The sequence below is a fragment of the Canis lupus genome, chromosome 1, assembly GCF_003254725.2.
Source record: "Canis lupus dingo isolate Sandy chromosome 1, ASM325472v2, whole genome shotgun sequence".
In the NCBI taxonomy this organism is placed as follows: Eukaryota; Metazoa; Chordata; class Mammalia; order Carnivora; family Canidae; genus Canis; species Canis lupus.
Genome location: NC_064243.1, coordinates 18062593 through 18079248, shown reverse-complemented (window position 1 = coordinate 18079248; position 16656 = coordinate 18062593). Strand labels below are relative to the sequence as shown.

The following is a 16656-nucleotide window of genomic DNA, read 5'->3' as shown; positions in this document are numbered from 1 at the left end:
CGCTGAGCCACCCAGGGATCCCTATAAATCCAGTTTTATTAGAACACCACCTTATTCGTTCCTTTACGTACCGTCTAGGCTGCTTTGACCCCACGGCGGAGTTGGATGGTTATGATGGACCCCACAGGGCCTCAGAGTCTAAAATGTTTACTATCTGGCTCTTTACTGAAAAAGTCTGTTGACCCTTGGACTAAAACAAAAGATAATAAGAGTCAGCAGCAATGTGTGGTCGATGTCAAAGGCCCACAACCAGAGGATATCCGTATCGCCCTGGGTAAACCATGCAGGCTTGGGGGACACGGGGTAAACCACCAGGTGTGGTGGTCGAACAACATCCCTAACAGAGGTGTCCTATTGATCGGGGACGGTAGTGTCTCAGGTGCTGCCAGCTGTGTGACTGCAGAGGACACACGCCTGCCCACGCCCTCGGCCCGGGAGGAAGCGGTGCACCCAGTGCGGGACTTTGTCATGACTCCATGTGCTTACGATCATGGTGTCCAAGCCAATGTGACCAGGTGTTAGAGCACGAAGGCAAAAGATCGATCACAATTTTTTTTTTTTTTAAGATTTTATTTATTGATCCATGAGAGATGCAGAGCCCGATGCGGGACTCGATCCCAGGACCCCGGAGGTCATGACCTGAGCTGAAGGCAGATGCTCAACCACTGAGCCACCCAGGTGCCCCATCATTACTCTTTTTTATTCACTGAGGGCTTAGCATTCCAGGACTTTTCTGGTCACATGATCATTAGAAAACAGTCTTATTCAGCTTCTGGTCAAGCAGAGAAACAACATTGTTTATTTGAAAGAATATGGGTCTGGATTCAAATCCCAGGTCTACTAGTCACTAATTTATGACTTGGGTGGGTTATTGGAAGCTTATTTCTCCCATCCTTTAAAGAAGAGAAAGGGGTGGGGGGTAGTTACCTTCAGATACTGTGAGGGTTTGTCTAGATCCCTCCTGGTGGTAAAGGCCCCAGTTGCAGCCCACAGGGCGGAGATACAGGTATGCGTGCTGGTTTCCACTGGGTTCTTTTCAGAGTCCTTAAGAGGCAGGGATTTGTACAAGAAAGACTCAAAGACTATCCCTACCACAGAGGAGGACTCTTCAGCCCCCGCCTCTTCCTCCCCAGCCACCTGCTCCTCCCAAGGAAGGGGCTTGATACCATAGAGCTCAGAGCCTGCAGCCCTAAGGGAGGTCCTGTTACTCTGCTACCTGGGTTTGAAGTTCAGCATAGTGTGTGGGTTGTTTCCTCCTTACCACCTCTGTGAGAGCAACAGCCAGGAGGGGCCCTGCCTTCTGGCAACAGTCCTCCTCTCTCCCTGTTCTGTCCCTGACCAGACAGCTGTCTGGTTAGCAGACTCCAGACTTTCCTGCAGGTCTTGCCTAAAAACGAGTGCCGGGTACAGGGGGAGGGGAGCAGTAGGAACCGAGAGGCATCATTTATACCCGAGCTTGATTTGGGTCTTTTCCTGCTCTGAATAAAGTGGGGCTTCATTTTCCATACTGTTCATTCAGCCCTCTTGGTCATAAACCCCCAAAGACCGAACGGGTAAAGAACAGTTTCCAAACATGAACTAACACCCATCATTTGTCACCTTTATAGACCTAGCTACCAACTACCTACGAAGACAATGAATGAATGATACCCTCTTTCCTTTGTGGGGGAGGCAGTAAGGGAAAGAGAGAAAGGGAGCCCAGGTGAAAAGAATTCTTTCTGCCCTTGTGATTAAAGTCTGAAGTCAGTAATAATAAAAGCACAAAGTTTTGCTATCACAAGGTTTCTAGATTTCAATGAAGGAAAGCCAGGGACAAAAAGCTGAGTTTTGTCATGGCTCGGGTGGGATCTGTGTGCAGACACAAAGGGAACTCAGAGGCTGGCAAAGGCCAAAGGTCCCCAGTCAATGACAGCTTTGTTTTAGGACTTGATTCATGTCCAGCTTAGAAAGGAAGATTCACAAAATTCATCTTTGTTCATTTTACATCATTGGTTTCATGGCTCTTAAAGCCCTCAATAAGAAAGGGTATTTCTAACATGTGTTTTTCCTCATTTCCTTTGCCTATTATTATCTTTTAAATATTTTATTTATTTATTCATGAGAGACACAGAGAGAGAGGCAGAGACACAGGCAGAGGGAGAAGCAGGCTCCCCGTGGGGAGCCCAATGCGGGACTTGATCCCAGGACCCTGGGGTCACAACCTGGGCCAAAGGCAGACGCTCAACGACTGAGCCACCCAGGTGCCCCTCCTTTGCCTCTTAATATATTACTATGGCTGTTGTTGTTGATAATGCAAAGTATTTAACATGATATAATAAATTTGTGCATTAGATTTCTTTTTTTTTTAAGATTTTATTTATTTATTCATGAGAGGCAGAGAGGGAGAGAGGCAGAGACACAGGCAGAGGGAGAAGCAGCTCCATGCAGGGAGCCTGATGTGGTACTCGATCCCGGGGCCTAAGGCAGTGCTAAACCACAGAGCCATCCAGGGATCCCATGCATTAGGATTCTATGTGTCCTATACTAGGCATGTTTTTATTATATGTTCTATACTAAATATAATAAACTACAACTCCAGCCGGAGAATCCACGATGCTATCAGTGATGCCACTACCTGGTATTCTTGCTCTTGTGTAACTCTCTCCCCATGAGAGTGGGCTGGACATAGTATCTTGCTTTTCTTCCCTCCTCCCCCCATAATACCTTGCTTTTCACCAACCTAATATGACAGAGGTAATGGGATGTTTTATCCATGATTAGGTTACAAGAGGCTATGACTTCCTTCCAGCCAGCCAGCTTGCTCCCCTTCCTGGCTTTGATGAGGCAGCTGTCCTATGGAGGGAGGGGCTCCCATGGCAAGAAACTGAGTGGCTTTCCAGGCAACAGTCAACAAGGAACTGGGGTCTTCAGACCAACAACCCTCAAGGAAATGAATTTTGGATATGTACAGCATGGTGACTAGTTACCAATACATACTGTATATCTCAAAGTTACTCAGAGTAGATCTTAAAAGTTAGCACAAGAGAAAAAAAATTCTAAGTATATGAGGGTGATGAATGTTAACTAAGCTTACAGTGGTGATCATTTTACAATATATGCATATATCACATTATATTGTACACCTTAAACCAATACAATGTTACATGTTAATTATATCTCAGTGAAACTGCAAAATAAATTTTTTTAAGGTGGGGGAAAGGAAATGAATTTTGCCAACAACCACGTGAACTTGGAAGTGGATCCTTCCTCAGTCCGGCCTTCAGATGACACCCCAGCCTGGGCTAATGTCTTACTTGCAGCCTTGTGAGAGACCCCAGAACAGAGGACACCGTCAAGTGGTGCTGGATTCTTCACCCATAAAAACTGGGAACTAGAGCAGCCCGGTGGCTCAGTGGTTTAGCACCACCTTCAGCCCAGGGTGTGATCCTGGAGTCCCAGGATCGAGTCCCACGTCAGGCTCCCTGCATGGAATGGAGCCTGCTTCTCCCTCTGCCTCTGTCTCTGTCTCTGCCCCTCTCTCTCTCTTTCTCTGTGTCTCTCATGAATAAATAAATAAAAATCTTTTAAAAAACAAACAAACTGGGGACTAACAAATGTGTTTTTTTGAGCTGCGACATTTTGGAGTAGTTTGTAAGGACAGAGAACTAACACACATGTTATTAATTATGAATAATAATGATTCTGTGGCAAGATTATCTCCAAGTTATTTTGAAGAAAAGCCCAATCTAAGAGGCAGCAGAAATCTTCTCTGTAATCCTAGTGAGTCCAGATACCTGTCACACCCTGCTTGGAATCTGCCCAATACTCTGCAGAGTAAATCCAACAGTTGTAATTAGACAATCTCATGAAGCAATAGTAATAAAACATATCTAAGATCTAGATTAAATTTAAACTTTACTCAGTTACCGAAACATGACTCTACTGCCCCTAGGACAAACAGGGTTATATTTTTTATTTCCTCCTAAACCGAAACCTAGGAAGCCTAGAAGCCTGCGCTAACTCCCATAAAACTAAGGATGTCACCATTGTGGGGACAATCAGCCAAGACCTTTCCTCAGGACAGAAAAGGCTGGGTCACAGCTTCCTCCTCGGCTCCTCTGATGGCCCACCACAAAGGAAGCCAACGACCACGTCGTGCCATACAACTCTGATAGCTACTGTTGAGAGGTGCAGGGAAAGCCCAACACTCTGACTTCGCAGAGCAGGGCAGGTTCCTCATGGTCCTGGTGAAACAGAAAGGATTTCTTGGTGCTATGGTCCCAACTCTCTATGAGCTCCCCAACATCGTCTAGCAAGGACGATGACTTCTTGTTAATAAGAAGCATCCCCTGGGATCCCTGGGTGGCTCAGCGGTTGAGCCTTGGGCCCAGGGTGTGACTCCGGAGACCTAGGATCGAGTCCCACATCGGGCTCCCTGTATAGAGCCTGCTTCTCCCTCTGCTTGTGTCTCTGCCTCTCTGTGTGTCTCTCATGAATAAATAAATAAAATCTTAAAAAAAAAAAAGAAACCTTTAAAAAAAAATAAAAGAAGCATTCCCTTACAGATCACTAGGCATCTTTCACACTTCTCGCCTCTCACAATCGTCGTGCACTTATTCTGAGACACGTAGCCAGGCACTGTTGTTGCCATGCTACCAAAGAGAAAAGAGGGGCGTCGAAGCCCCAGGTTATTCAGCTTGGTAACGTCAGGTTGGATCCAAGCCCTCCGACTGCAGAGCCGAGGTGTGCTATGTGGATTGTGCGGTACAGTCAACACGTGTGCAGTCGGACTGGAAGCACCTGCGCCTGCTTCCCTGCTACAAGCATCCATTGCTTTCTCCTGCCACACACCAGCTTAGAGCATCATCAGTCCTGAGAAAAACCAAAGCGCAAGAAATGGGGGATCTGGCAAGCAAAATAAAGCAAACTTCGTGATCTACAGATGGATCTACCCTAGGCTGAGGAGTGGGGAAACTTTACATGCTCCCCAGTATAGATCATGTGAGAGAGTATTTAAATCAACAATTATTTCCTCTGTGTTTTGAGCTGGGAACATGAGAGTCACAGGGGTGACTGAGCCCTTGGGGTGGATGGAGGGGGGGAGACTTTCAGGAATGAGGAACAGCTGAGGTGAAGATGGAGCAGCAGGCAGTGTGAGGCACCCACCCACCCGAAAGATTTAGGGGTGCCCGAGAAGAGCTGGGGCAGGCAGGTTGGGGTCCTCCGCCCCGGCCCACGAGGGCTTGGCCAGGCTCTCTGTCAGGGAGTGGAAGGCACCAGGAAAGGTGTCTACAAGGAAGGGACATGATCTGCACGGTGCTTCAGGAAGATTAACCCGACAGAGGGGGTGTGTGGGTGGCCCGGAAGGTGAGAGCCAGACAGGGAGACCAGCCAGAGGTCACCCTGGACACCGAGCATCGCCCATCATGGTTTTGTCATCTGTAAAACCAAGGAGTTCGGGTCATATTACCTCTGCAGCCACATTCAGAAACAACACCCCTTGTGGGAACAGAGCTGAAGAGCAATACAGGCCCGAGTTAGGGTGGTGGCAAAATGTGTTCAAAATTAAGACCGGGTGGGGCTGCCATTCTTTTGTCTGGAAAACTAAGGAAAAAAGTAAACAAAAGACTAGAACTTGTTCCCATAGGATAATAATACCAGAATTCCCCCAGATGTTTACTTTAGAGACTCAGCCTCAATCTACAGCATATTTTATAATAAATACTGAAAGTCACCAGGGAAAAAGCATTGTTGTTTGTGCGGTCATGCTTCATTCTCAGTTGGTGGGGACAATAGCCTTATTTTTACTTCATTACTACTGCCTCTATGATTAGGTTTAAAAAAAAAAGATTTTATTTTTTTATTCACGAGAGACACACAGAGAGAGAGGCAGAGACACAGGCAGAGGGAGAAGCAGGCTCCATGCAGGGAGCCCGACGTGGGACTCGATCCCGGGACTCCAGGATCACACCCTGGGCTGAAGGCGGGAGCCAAACCGCTGAGCCACCCGGGGTGCCCATGATTAGGTTTTTAAGTTATATTCATGCTTGCATAATATAAAACCATAGGGGTCTTACAATTGATAGCTGCCTGAAAGGTGAAAAAAAAATAAATTTGTCGAGTTAAATTAATTTTAATGTTTGAAGAGTCACCAACCTACTGATAAATTGGACACATTTAACGTAACGTGTCCACACAGGGGCACCTGGGTGGCTCAGTCGGTTGAGCATCCAACTCTTTTTTTTTTTTTTTTTTTTTTGAGCATCCAACTCTTGATCTCAGTTCAGGTCTCAATCTCAGGGTTGTGCGTTCAAACCCCACGTTGGGCTCCAGGCTGGGCATGGAGCCTACTTTAAAAAAAAATAAAAAGTTAAAAGACTACACTACAGAAAGACATAAGCATCGGCATAATTTTTCAGAAATAAACATAAACCTTAAAACTTGCGATCTACAAAGAGACAGTTTATATTCTCCCATTAAGAGTCATTAGGATTGCTTGTTTGAGTAGAAGGGGAAGTAGAAAGGGCAGATACAGGTCACTGGAATAATAAACACACAGGGAAAAGAGTACTCTTACTAGAAATCAAAGAAAGGCACACAGATGAAAACCAAGACACCATTTCATGCTTTTAGGTTAACAATATTCAATTACTACATCTAGGCGTTGGCTAAGGTTGAATCAACGAATTCTCTCTCTCTCACACTCATACACACTCATACACACACACACACACACACACGGCTGCTGCTAGCACTGAAACTGGCACATTCCTTAGGCATGAAAACAATATAGCAACATTTTACACACCAAGAACACTAAAGAGATATGTATAACATTTGACCCAATGATCTCATTTATAGAGACTCTTCCAATATAAACAAACAAGTAAAAGAGCTATTCACACAAAAGTTTTAATTGTCATGGTAAACTATAAAAAGCAGGAACAGAAAACACCTGCAAGCCCAACGGGATAATGGTTCTATAAATTACAATTTTAGGGTGGCCCTTAAAAATGACAGCCATAGAAACATAGGAAATGTTTTCAATACAACTTCCATTAATTTTTTTAACTGAACCATTTCTTTTGTTTTTTTTTTTTGAAGATTTTATTTATTTGAGAGAGAGAAAAATATATATATGAGCAGGGGGGAGGGGCAGAGGGAGAGGGAGAAGCAGGCTCCCCGCTAAGCAGGGAGCCACAGACATGGGGCTCCATCCCAGAACCCTGGGATCATGACCCGTGCCGAAGGCAGGTGCTCAACCACTGAGCCCTGCCCCCAAATTTCTTAAGATTTGTCATGGGGGTGAAAAATTGCATCAGGGTTATGACTATGCCCACCCACACTTCCCTTATGATCATTCTGTCTTTGCAAATGACTACAAAACCAAAAACAGCAGCATGAGAGCCAGTGGTTGGCTTCATCCAGAGATGGTGTCTGTGGCCAGAGAAGGGATGGCTTGCATGTCAGGGCAGGAAAGATGAAACCTACCATGTTTACTCCTTTGCGTCATTGTACCTTCCACATTGGTAAACGCAAGATTCCACTTCTCTCCTAACGATCATGAGATGCCATGAAATCTGGTCTATGTCCATTCTCTTCCCCTAAGAGCCCTTGCTGACCTACACTACGTGTGGAAGGAGACCTCAAGCCAGTGACCTTCATGCACTAAGGACAACAGACCTCAAGAACCCTGGGCACAGGCCCAGTGACAAAGTGATTTGCGAAGCTCGTAGTTCCTCATCCCTTGCAATCTGCATCTTAAAGGTCTGGGGCTTCTACTGAAAATCTGAACCCTCATAAGACTCCCTCATGGCACTCTTATTATACGTACATATATTTAAAATTTTCCAAATATTCATATATAAACATATGCCAAGGTTCAAGTGGGCACTATGTAGGATTGATACATCAAGTATGATTGGGGCACCTCGTGGATATTTTTCTAGACACTGTCATGGTTTCATGAATGCCTGCAACTGGTCAACAGAACCTTACTTCTCATTCCATTTGAAAGCACCTTTGCAAGTTCTGGATCCCGGAAGTCTAAGAGATGAGGGCCACATTTCATATTTAATCACTGTCTCCTCTGCTGTATTTAAAGTCAGCTTAGAGGATTCAACTTAGATTACAAACTCTTCCCAGACAGCTGAATTCACACCCAAAGTTCTGGACCAAGACCATACTGCAAACATGTGGTTAATATTTTATATGTCATTTGGTAACACATTTGGCTTGAACCACCTCCAGAGTTTCCTATAGACAGTGGGTAATTCTAACGATCTGTTCTGGCTTTCAGATTTTGTGCCCAACGTTTCTATGTATCTAACAGGAGTGCCCAACGTTTCTATGTATCTAATAGTTATAAGAACTTATGATAACACTTATAATATAGAGCTTCTGAAGCTCCCAGGGTTTTCATGGGATGATGTTGGTAAGCGTTCACAAGAGAAGAGACTGAGCTTGATATGCGTTATCTTAATATCATTTGTTGAGGGTCAAATTATCATCCCCATTTTACAAGTGAGGAAATGGAGGTTGAGAGATTAAGATCTTTGCCCAAGCACATATGGGTGGTAACCGGGATAAAATTCCTTGTCAGTAGTCTATGCTTTTTTTTCTTTTCCCGAAGAGTGTACTTATTTATTCATGAGAGACACAGGGAGAGAGAGGGAGAGGCAGAGACCCAGGAAGAGGGAGAAGCAGGCTCCATGCAGGGAGCCCGACGTGGGACTCGATCCCAGGACCCCGGGATCATGACCTGAGCTGGAGGTAGACCCATAATCACTGAGCCACCCAGTAGTCTATGCTCTTAGTCACAACACTCTGTGCCTGAACTGTACCTATTAATATCTCTGTAGCGTGAACTGGGGAAGAGACGGTTAATGTAATTTAATTTGAAGAAACAAATAACTAAAAGACATACAGTTAAATCTGCACTGGAGCTAGAATGGGTGGGCGCCCAGCCATCTGACATCATCCCCTGATTGTGACACTCGGGGTAGAAACTGCGAAAGGGGAGGGGCATGAATCAGACACACCATGAGCTGAGCAAGTGTGTGTTACCCTCTCAGGAGAATTTCTCCACCCTTACCTAGAGTCCAGGTCTCTGACTTTGTAGGAAATGCCTTTTGCCCTCTGATTGCCCTGTGCTTCTCTTCCATCTGATTGCATGGAGAGCAGCAGTCCTTAGGGCTCCCTGGTTTCCTCCTGGCCTCCACCCTGCTCCTTCCCCACCCAGACTGGTCAGGAGGTTTTCCAGAGATGCCTTGTGGCAGTGCTCTTGAGCATAGCTCCTAGGACAGCAGGACCCAGCAGTTCAGCTGCCATCTCTTTTAAATCTGACTATGGAATACTAGAGAATTTTTATTTAAAGATCTTTGGGGGCAGCCCGGGTGGCTCAGCGGTTTAGCACCCCTTCAGCCCAGGGCCTGATCCTGGAGTCCCAGGATCGAGTCCAGCCCGCATCAGGCTCCCTGAGTGGAGCCTGCTTCTCCCTCTCCCTGTGTCTCTGCCTCTCTCTCTCTCTCTGTGTGTGTGTCTCCCTTGAATAAATAAATAAAATCTTAAAAAAAAAAAATAAAGAACTTTGGCTTTCAAAACAAACAAACAAACAAACAAAACAAACAAAACATATGACCACTGCCTAGCCCATTCTCCCAAGGAACTAAGAATGAGAGCTCATGTATGTGATATTGTGATCTATGAGAAAAAATATGTATTTGATCATCCTGTTCTTGGCACAGAGCTCCTTGGAATTTCCCTGGGTGATGAGAGTGATAAGGTTCTTTTGTTATGTTAATGAGGTGACTTTTGGAAAGCACCAGCTAACCTAAGGATGAGGGGGAGCAAAGGGACTGGAGATTGAGTTCCATCACCAATGGCCAGTGAGTTCATCAATCATGCCTCTGTAATGACGTCTTCATGAAAACCCAAAAGGAGAGGGTTTCAAGTTTCAGGGTTGGTGAACACAGGAAGTTTCGGGGAGAGTGATCCGCCTGGCGAAGAAGGCAGAGATCGCCCTGTGCTTCTCTTCCATCTCGCTGTTTCTGAGTCATATCCTTTTGTAATAAACCAGTGATCTAGTAAGTAAAATGTTTCTGGGTTCCGTGAGCAGCTCTCGCGAATTAATTGAACGCAGAAAGGGGGGCGTTGGAACCTCCAGTCTATAGCCTGTCTGTCATTAGCACCAGGTGCTAAGCCGGACTGGCAGTTGGCATCTGAAGTGGGGAGTGACGCAGTCTTGTGGGACAGCCCCAAACCGGTGGGATCTGATGCTATCTCCAGGTAGCCGGTGTCAGCATTGTGCTAGGCTGTCCGACACCCAGCTGGTGTCACAGAATTGCTCGTTGGTGCAGAAAACCCCCACACAGTCGGGACTGGGTGCAGAACCCTTAATGCAACTCACCCAAATGCCCACAGCTACTGCAGCCACGGACCAGGGGGGCAGGAGGGGCTCACTGGCTCAGCTTGCAGGTAATAAGAAAGTGCATCCCCCATAGAAGATTTAAACCAACCAAAGAATGATAGTTTTTATTACTTTATTATCACCATAAATGGATAATGTCAGTGATAAAATACTCCTCTCAAAAATCTTTTTTTGCTGTAGTTACCGCTCAGTTTTCTGCTTTGTTTTCTTTTACCACTCCGTTCTGGTAACATTAGAAGTGTCAAATAAGCACTTTAGAAAATAACTGATCCTATAATCAACACTGGATTCTATGGAAGCTAATTCTGAGTACTTCTAGTCACAAGGCGTCCCCCACCCCCTTACCGAGGATGGTGAAGTCAGACACCGCTTACTGTCTACAAACTCAGTTCACCGCCCACCACCATGACTGTGTACCTAAAAGGGAAAGCTGTGGCTACTTTTTGTTAACACATTATATTATATAATTAAGACATAAAGGGCCAGGAGGTGCCTGGGTGGCTCAGTGGTTGAGCGTCTGCCTTTGGCTCAGGTCCTGATCCCAGGGGCCTGGGACCAAGTCCTTGCATTAGGCTCCCCTGCAGGGGGCCTGCTTCTCCCTCTGCCTGTGTCTCTGCCTCTCTCTCTCTCTCTCTCTCTCTCTCTCTCTCTCTGTGTCTCTCATGAATAAATAAATAAGTAAAATCTTAAAAAAAAAAAAAAGACATAAAGGACCATATTTTCTTCTCTCTCTTCTAATTTCCCAAAGATAAAACGTGCTATTTTTTGCTACTTAACTAGAACATAAAAATTATTTGAGGAAATACCCAGAAGATACTAATGTTTAATGCAAATAAGGACAGGCGGCTCAGATAGGGATGACTAATGCAGGCCTTGCACAAACACATATTTTGATTTGCATTTTAAGAGAAAACGTTAAAAAAAGAGAGGAAACACAAACCCGTAGAAGTATACAACACTGATGAAAACATCAAACTGTTTTGAGGTTTTAAGGAAGTACCAATTAAATAAGCTTTCCACCCCATTTCTTAAAAAACATGACCCCAGGAAAAATGCCAATTCATCCCAGAACTTTCTTCTTCGGGTGACATTTTTTCTTCTTCATCAACATTTGCTTCCCTTTAAGGTTGGGGTGCCTTTTGGGAGTTTTAGCTCGGTGGTCAGGTCTTGGGTTTGGCTTGGCAATGCCTACCCCACTCTCAAAGCCACGATAAAGGGAGAACTTTTGCCTCAACTCTGAAGTGAAATAAAATGTAAGCCAACCAACCAAACCGCATTTGAATATTTTTGTTCTTCTGCATACCTCCTTTCTCCAGAGACCCAGACATCAACCCCCATTTCTTGCATGGACTTTCTTGAATCCAACTGGACCCATGACACAGAAAAATTACTTCTTCAACCCCACTGTAATCACCATACTATTTATAACTTTTATCCTACTATTACTAATGCTTATATACTTATGTAATATTTAACATGTGATTTAGGTGAAGGTGTACTGTAGAACTCTGAGTTGAATTAGGAAGATCAGTCCTGTACTTAGGAAACAGAGCTCACTGTAATTGTCCCTTATAGTTCTGGGGAGGAAACAGGCTCTGTTGTTCAGAGGACTCTCTCCTCATCTTCAGCCAATCTACCTCCCATTCCACCTCTATTCCCGAGAACACTCTATTTCCTCAACTGGCCATCACAAACCAATGTTAGGGATAAATTTCGAAAGGAGCAAATCAACCTGTCCTAAACTTTGATATTTCAGCAAAATAATCCTCCTGACTTCCCAGAACTCTTTAAGAAAGACAGACAGGCAGGCAGGCAGAAAGAAAGAAAAAAATTAATAGAAGAATAAAAAGAAGAGCACCAGGAATAAATGAGGGGCTTAAATAACCCATAAATCAATGTAACCAAATCAGAAATCAATATGTATGTATAGTGCACAACCCAAGAAGAAACTACTTACAAGCCTTTAAACACCACATAGATTTGAACTTCACATATTTGGAGCTAATTAAAATCTTTTCACAGCATGTGTTTAAAAGCAGTCTGAAAAAACCATGCTCTGGATTTACCTAATATTTCAAAGTTGTGATACAGGCCTTGTCATCAGTCAATGAAAAGCCAAATTATGTAAGACCCAAAGTTAGTTTTTTGGCCACAAGAGAGGCCACCTCTGAGCACTCCTCAGCCAGACTTGCCTAGCAGGTCTGTCCCTGGGCTCACTACTGGGCAACACCCCAACCCAAACCCAAAGGCTGCACCCTCCCTTTTCCTCCTGCACCTTAGAGCTCTGGCTATGGTGAATTTGTCTCTTGGCTTTCCCAAGTCTAAACCTCAGGCACAGAAAACAATGCTGCCCCAACCCCGACGCAGCTACTTCTGCGTATGTTATCACATGAGATTTACAGATTACGGATGCTGGTCCCTGTTTAAACTCTTAGGCTGCCAATAAAAGAGGCCTCCTTGGAATGACATTCAAAATTTGCAGTCTAGACCAGATACAAAATACACGTAATGTTCAACACATTCTGACCTCTGAATTCATGGCTCTCGAGAAATGGCTGTGGTGGGTCAAATGAGAAATCTGTGAGACTAGTCAGGATGTCACGAGCTGTGACAGATGGCATGTGTCGTGTGCTGCTGCTGCGGAAATTATGAGTCGTACATGGCACTGGAAACTGGCCTGGTCTCCCTGTTGCCCACCCCTCGTGGCAGGTGGCTCTGCTCCCCATCCGCTTACAGGACCGTGCTCACACACTCGCCAGGGCAACGGGGCCCTCTGGCCCTTTCCTACAGCCTCCTGCAATGGCTTTTTCATTTGCACTGGAACTTACTGTCTGCCCAACCCGTTCTTTGTATTATTCTCCCTTGGTTGGTGCTTGGTGTTGTAGAAAATAGTAAATTTTAAAGGCCCAGGACTCTCACTTCCCAAGTGGGGGAGAATCACTTACCACTTACAACCTGGGGCACCTTGGGGGAAAATTATCCTCACTAAGCCTCCTCATGTACAAAATGAAGGTAATGCCATGTCAAAATTCTCCAGTTGCCAAGGCCACGCCGCTGCGCTGGGTCACGGCATCCCTAGCACGCCCACAGCTCATTCTGGTGCAGGGGGAAGAGGCTGGAGCCACAGTCCCTGCCAGATGGGGGGCCTCGGGAAAGCTCCTTAACACTGCTGTTCCTCAGCTTGCTCATCTGCAAAATGGGTAAAATAGTAATGCCTGTGGCTTAGGGTTGAGTGTCTGCTTTGGCTCAGGTCAAGATCCCGGGGTCCTGGGATCGAGTCCCACAACGGGCTCCATGCTCAGCTGGGAGCCTGCTTCTCCCTCTGACTCTGCCCCTGCTTGTTTGCTCTCTCTTTCCAAAAACAAAAAAACAAAAAAACCTGGTATCAAGCTGGGCCCCTGGGAAAGGCACAAGAAATATTAGCCATTGCCCATCCTATGTGGAAGGATTAAACACCAAGAGAAGAAATGTGTGACCAAACTGACACTTCAGGAACAGCTGAGAAGCTACTACGGCCCATGCCTGGGCTCAAATTCACCTTCATCTGAATCATTGATGGCCAGGGAAATACCTAGCTCGTAACCTGCTGTGTCACCCTAGTCGTGAGAGAAACATTAAATATTTTACTCTCCCAGCTGCTCACAACAAAGCAGCCCGGGTGTCTCCATTACCTCCTTTTGCAGATCTCCTGAGCAAAGAGGAAACCAGTTACAAAACTCAGGCTCTGGAATTGAAAGTATAATATTAATAGAACACCTTACGGTCCATATTTTTGTATAACGGATAAAAGCAGGGTTTTTTTTTCTTTCTTCTGAAAGAGAAAGTGTTATTTTCAGAAACAGAAACCGTCTTTACATTTGACACCTCCGCCACAATATACGGTGTGGATCTTGCCAACAAGAGACACGCTATACCTGCCAGCCCAAAATAGTCTCTGTTGTTTATCAACAATGTGTAATTGTACATTGGAGAACCTCGAGCCGAACGTAGTCTTCTGTCCACATATTACACGTCCATCAGAACTGCTTTATTAAACTCTCCCTCTGAAAGCCTCCTGTTTAAGTAGGAAAACTCACATATTACACAACCACGTCAACATCTGGGAAGGGAAAGGTTACAAGACCCTGGAATTGTCTCCTTTCTTTCCTACCGAGATCAAAATTCTTGATAAAATTTCCAATGCTTTTGGAAATTTCACATCGACTGCTTAATCAAGTTAATCCTTGATTATTTACACGTTTAATGATTGATTTCTTCGCTATCTGTGGATCCCAGGCTGGGCTCCCTCCCTGGTCAGCTGCTTGGCCTCACCTGTTTACACAGGCAAGCTCCCAGAGGGAGTTTTTAACTTTTAACCCTTTAAAGAATGGGCAGGAGTGGTCAATACCCTAATCTTTTCCAGGGCTTTAATACAGAGAATCCTTCCATATGCTTTTAGGTACTCTGGACAGGGTCGCGGTGGCGCTCAGCCCAGAACCCGGGAGCACCTTGCTGGGAGTGGATGCCAGATTCCTGGGCACCCAGGCCAGCTCCTGACCCCGCTGGGGTTGGAGCAGAAACCACCCCCTGGCCGCTGAATGCAACCTGCAGCCCTGTGCTGTTTGGCTCACTGAGGGTTTCTTGTTTGTTGAAAACTTTAATTAGTTGCATTTAAAAATCCGTTCATTTTGCATATAAATCCAGATTTCCAAATTTCCTTAAATCGGGAAATCTGGCAACACTTGGGCAAAACGGCTCCCAGTGGGGGCAGAGTAGCAGCTCTCCTTCTGAATGATGCGTACTGCACCCCTCTTGCTATGGTCCTCACCCAGCCAGCCTGACCCTCCCCGGTCCTTGCAGGAGTTGAATTTGGGAAAGGCAAATACCATCACTCTTCCCATTTTACAGAAAAGGATACCGAGGCTTGGAGGCTGGCGATTTCCTCAATGTGCTTCAACTAGTAAGCGGCAAGCTGGAGTTGCAATCACAGTTGGCTTCACTCCAGAACTGGTGTTTGTAAGGACCTCGCTCCATTGCTCACTTGTCCCCTTTTAGCAAGGGAATTAGCATGTCAAAGGGCAACAGGGACACATCTGGGTAATTTTCAAATTCTCTATCTGCAAGAGAGAAAGCACCCTCTAAACTTAATCCTTAGGGGGTGCTCTGAATTCGAATACAGAAGGGAGCCACAGATTTGCCACAACTTCTTAGAAAAGTAAAATTATCTGCCAAACTACAGACTGGTTCCACATTACCAGTCTTGGCTGTGGTTGACCCATATCCACCTGCCAACTTTTCACTCCATTTGCTTTACTCTTACCTCACTCTGGGTGTGTTTCCCTCTGAGCAATTTGAGGATCAGCTACTCCACATCTCTGTACCCCTACATGCTTTAGGCGTAAACTCTTTCATTCCCTTACATAATCACAATATAGCCATCAACTTCACACAATCCAATATTAACATGCTAAAATATTCTCATTTTATTACTGACTCAACAATGTCCTTTACAGTATTTTTCCTCCAGGCTGAGATCCAGTCCAGAATCCAGTCCAGAATTACTTTAAATGGCCAAGTCCTTTAATCTGGACATTCTATTTTTTTGGTCACTGATGTCATTCATTGATGACTGAAGTCTTTAAAGAATACAGTCCCCACCCCACCCTTTTTTTTTTTTTTTTTTCTTCAACAGAGACTTCCTCTTTTGGGCTTTGAGGTTTCCTCACCATTGAATCCAGGTCATGCACCCTTGCTGGAACAATAGCATAGGTGATGCCGGGTCCTTCTCAGGACCTCGCATCTGGAAGCGCATGATGCCCTCCACCCTTCACTGGGGATTTAACTTTCATCACTTGGGCAGAGTGTTGTCTGGTTTCTCTAGTGTATTTTTTTTTTAACTTGTAATCTGCGGGGAGACACTTTAAGATGACGGGAACATCCCACACTCTATCAAAATTTCTTCCTAGTTATGGCATCCATTGGGGATTCCTGCCCAATCCCATCTTGGCTATAATGGCTACAACAGCATGACTCCCCACTTCCAGCATGCCCTTCACCTTCCTCAGCCAGCCTGAACATTCCACTGTCAGCAAAGGCTCCCCTCTTCCCACTTACTTGTCTATCAACTGGTTATCAGTATGGAAGCCTATTTTTCCTAATGGTTTCTAATTCCTTACAATCAGTGTTCAAAATTGCCCAAGGTGGGCAGCCCAGGTGGCTCAGCAGTTAGTGCCGCCTTCAGCCCAGGGCATGATCCTGGAGATCAGGAT

General features: G+C 45.3%; 1 protein-coding gene across 1 annotated transcript in view; it reads right to left on the bottom strand.

The window, feature by feature from the left end:
• ATP8B1 (ATPase phospholipid transporting 8B1) overlaps positions 1-16656 on the bottom strand; it is a 122889-nt gene that overhangs the window by 69693 nt on the left and 36540 nt on the right.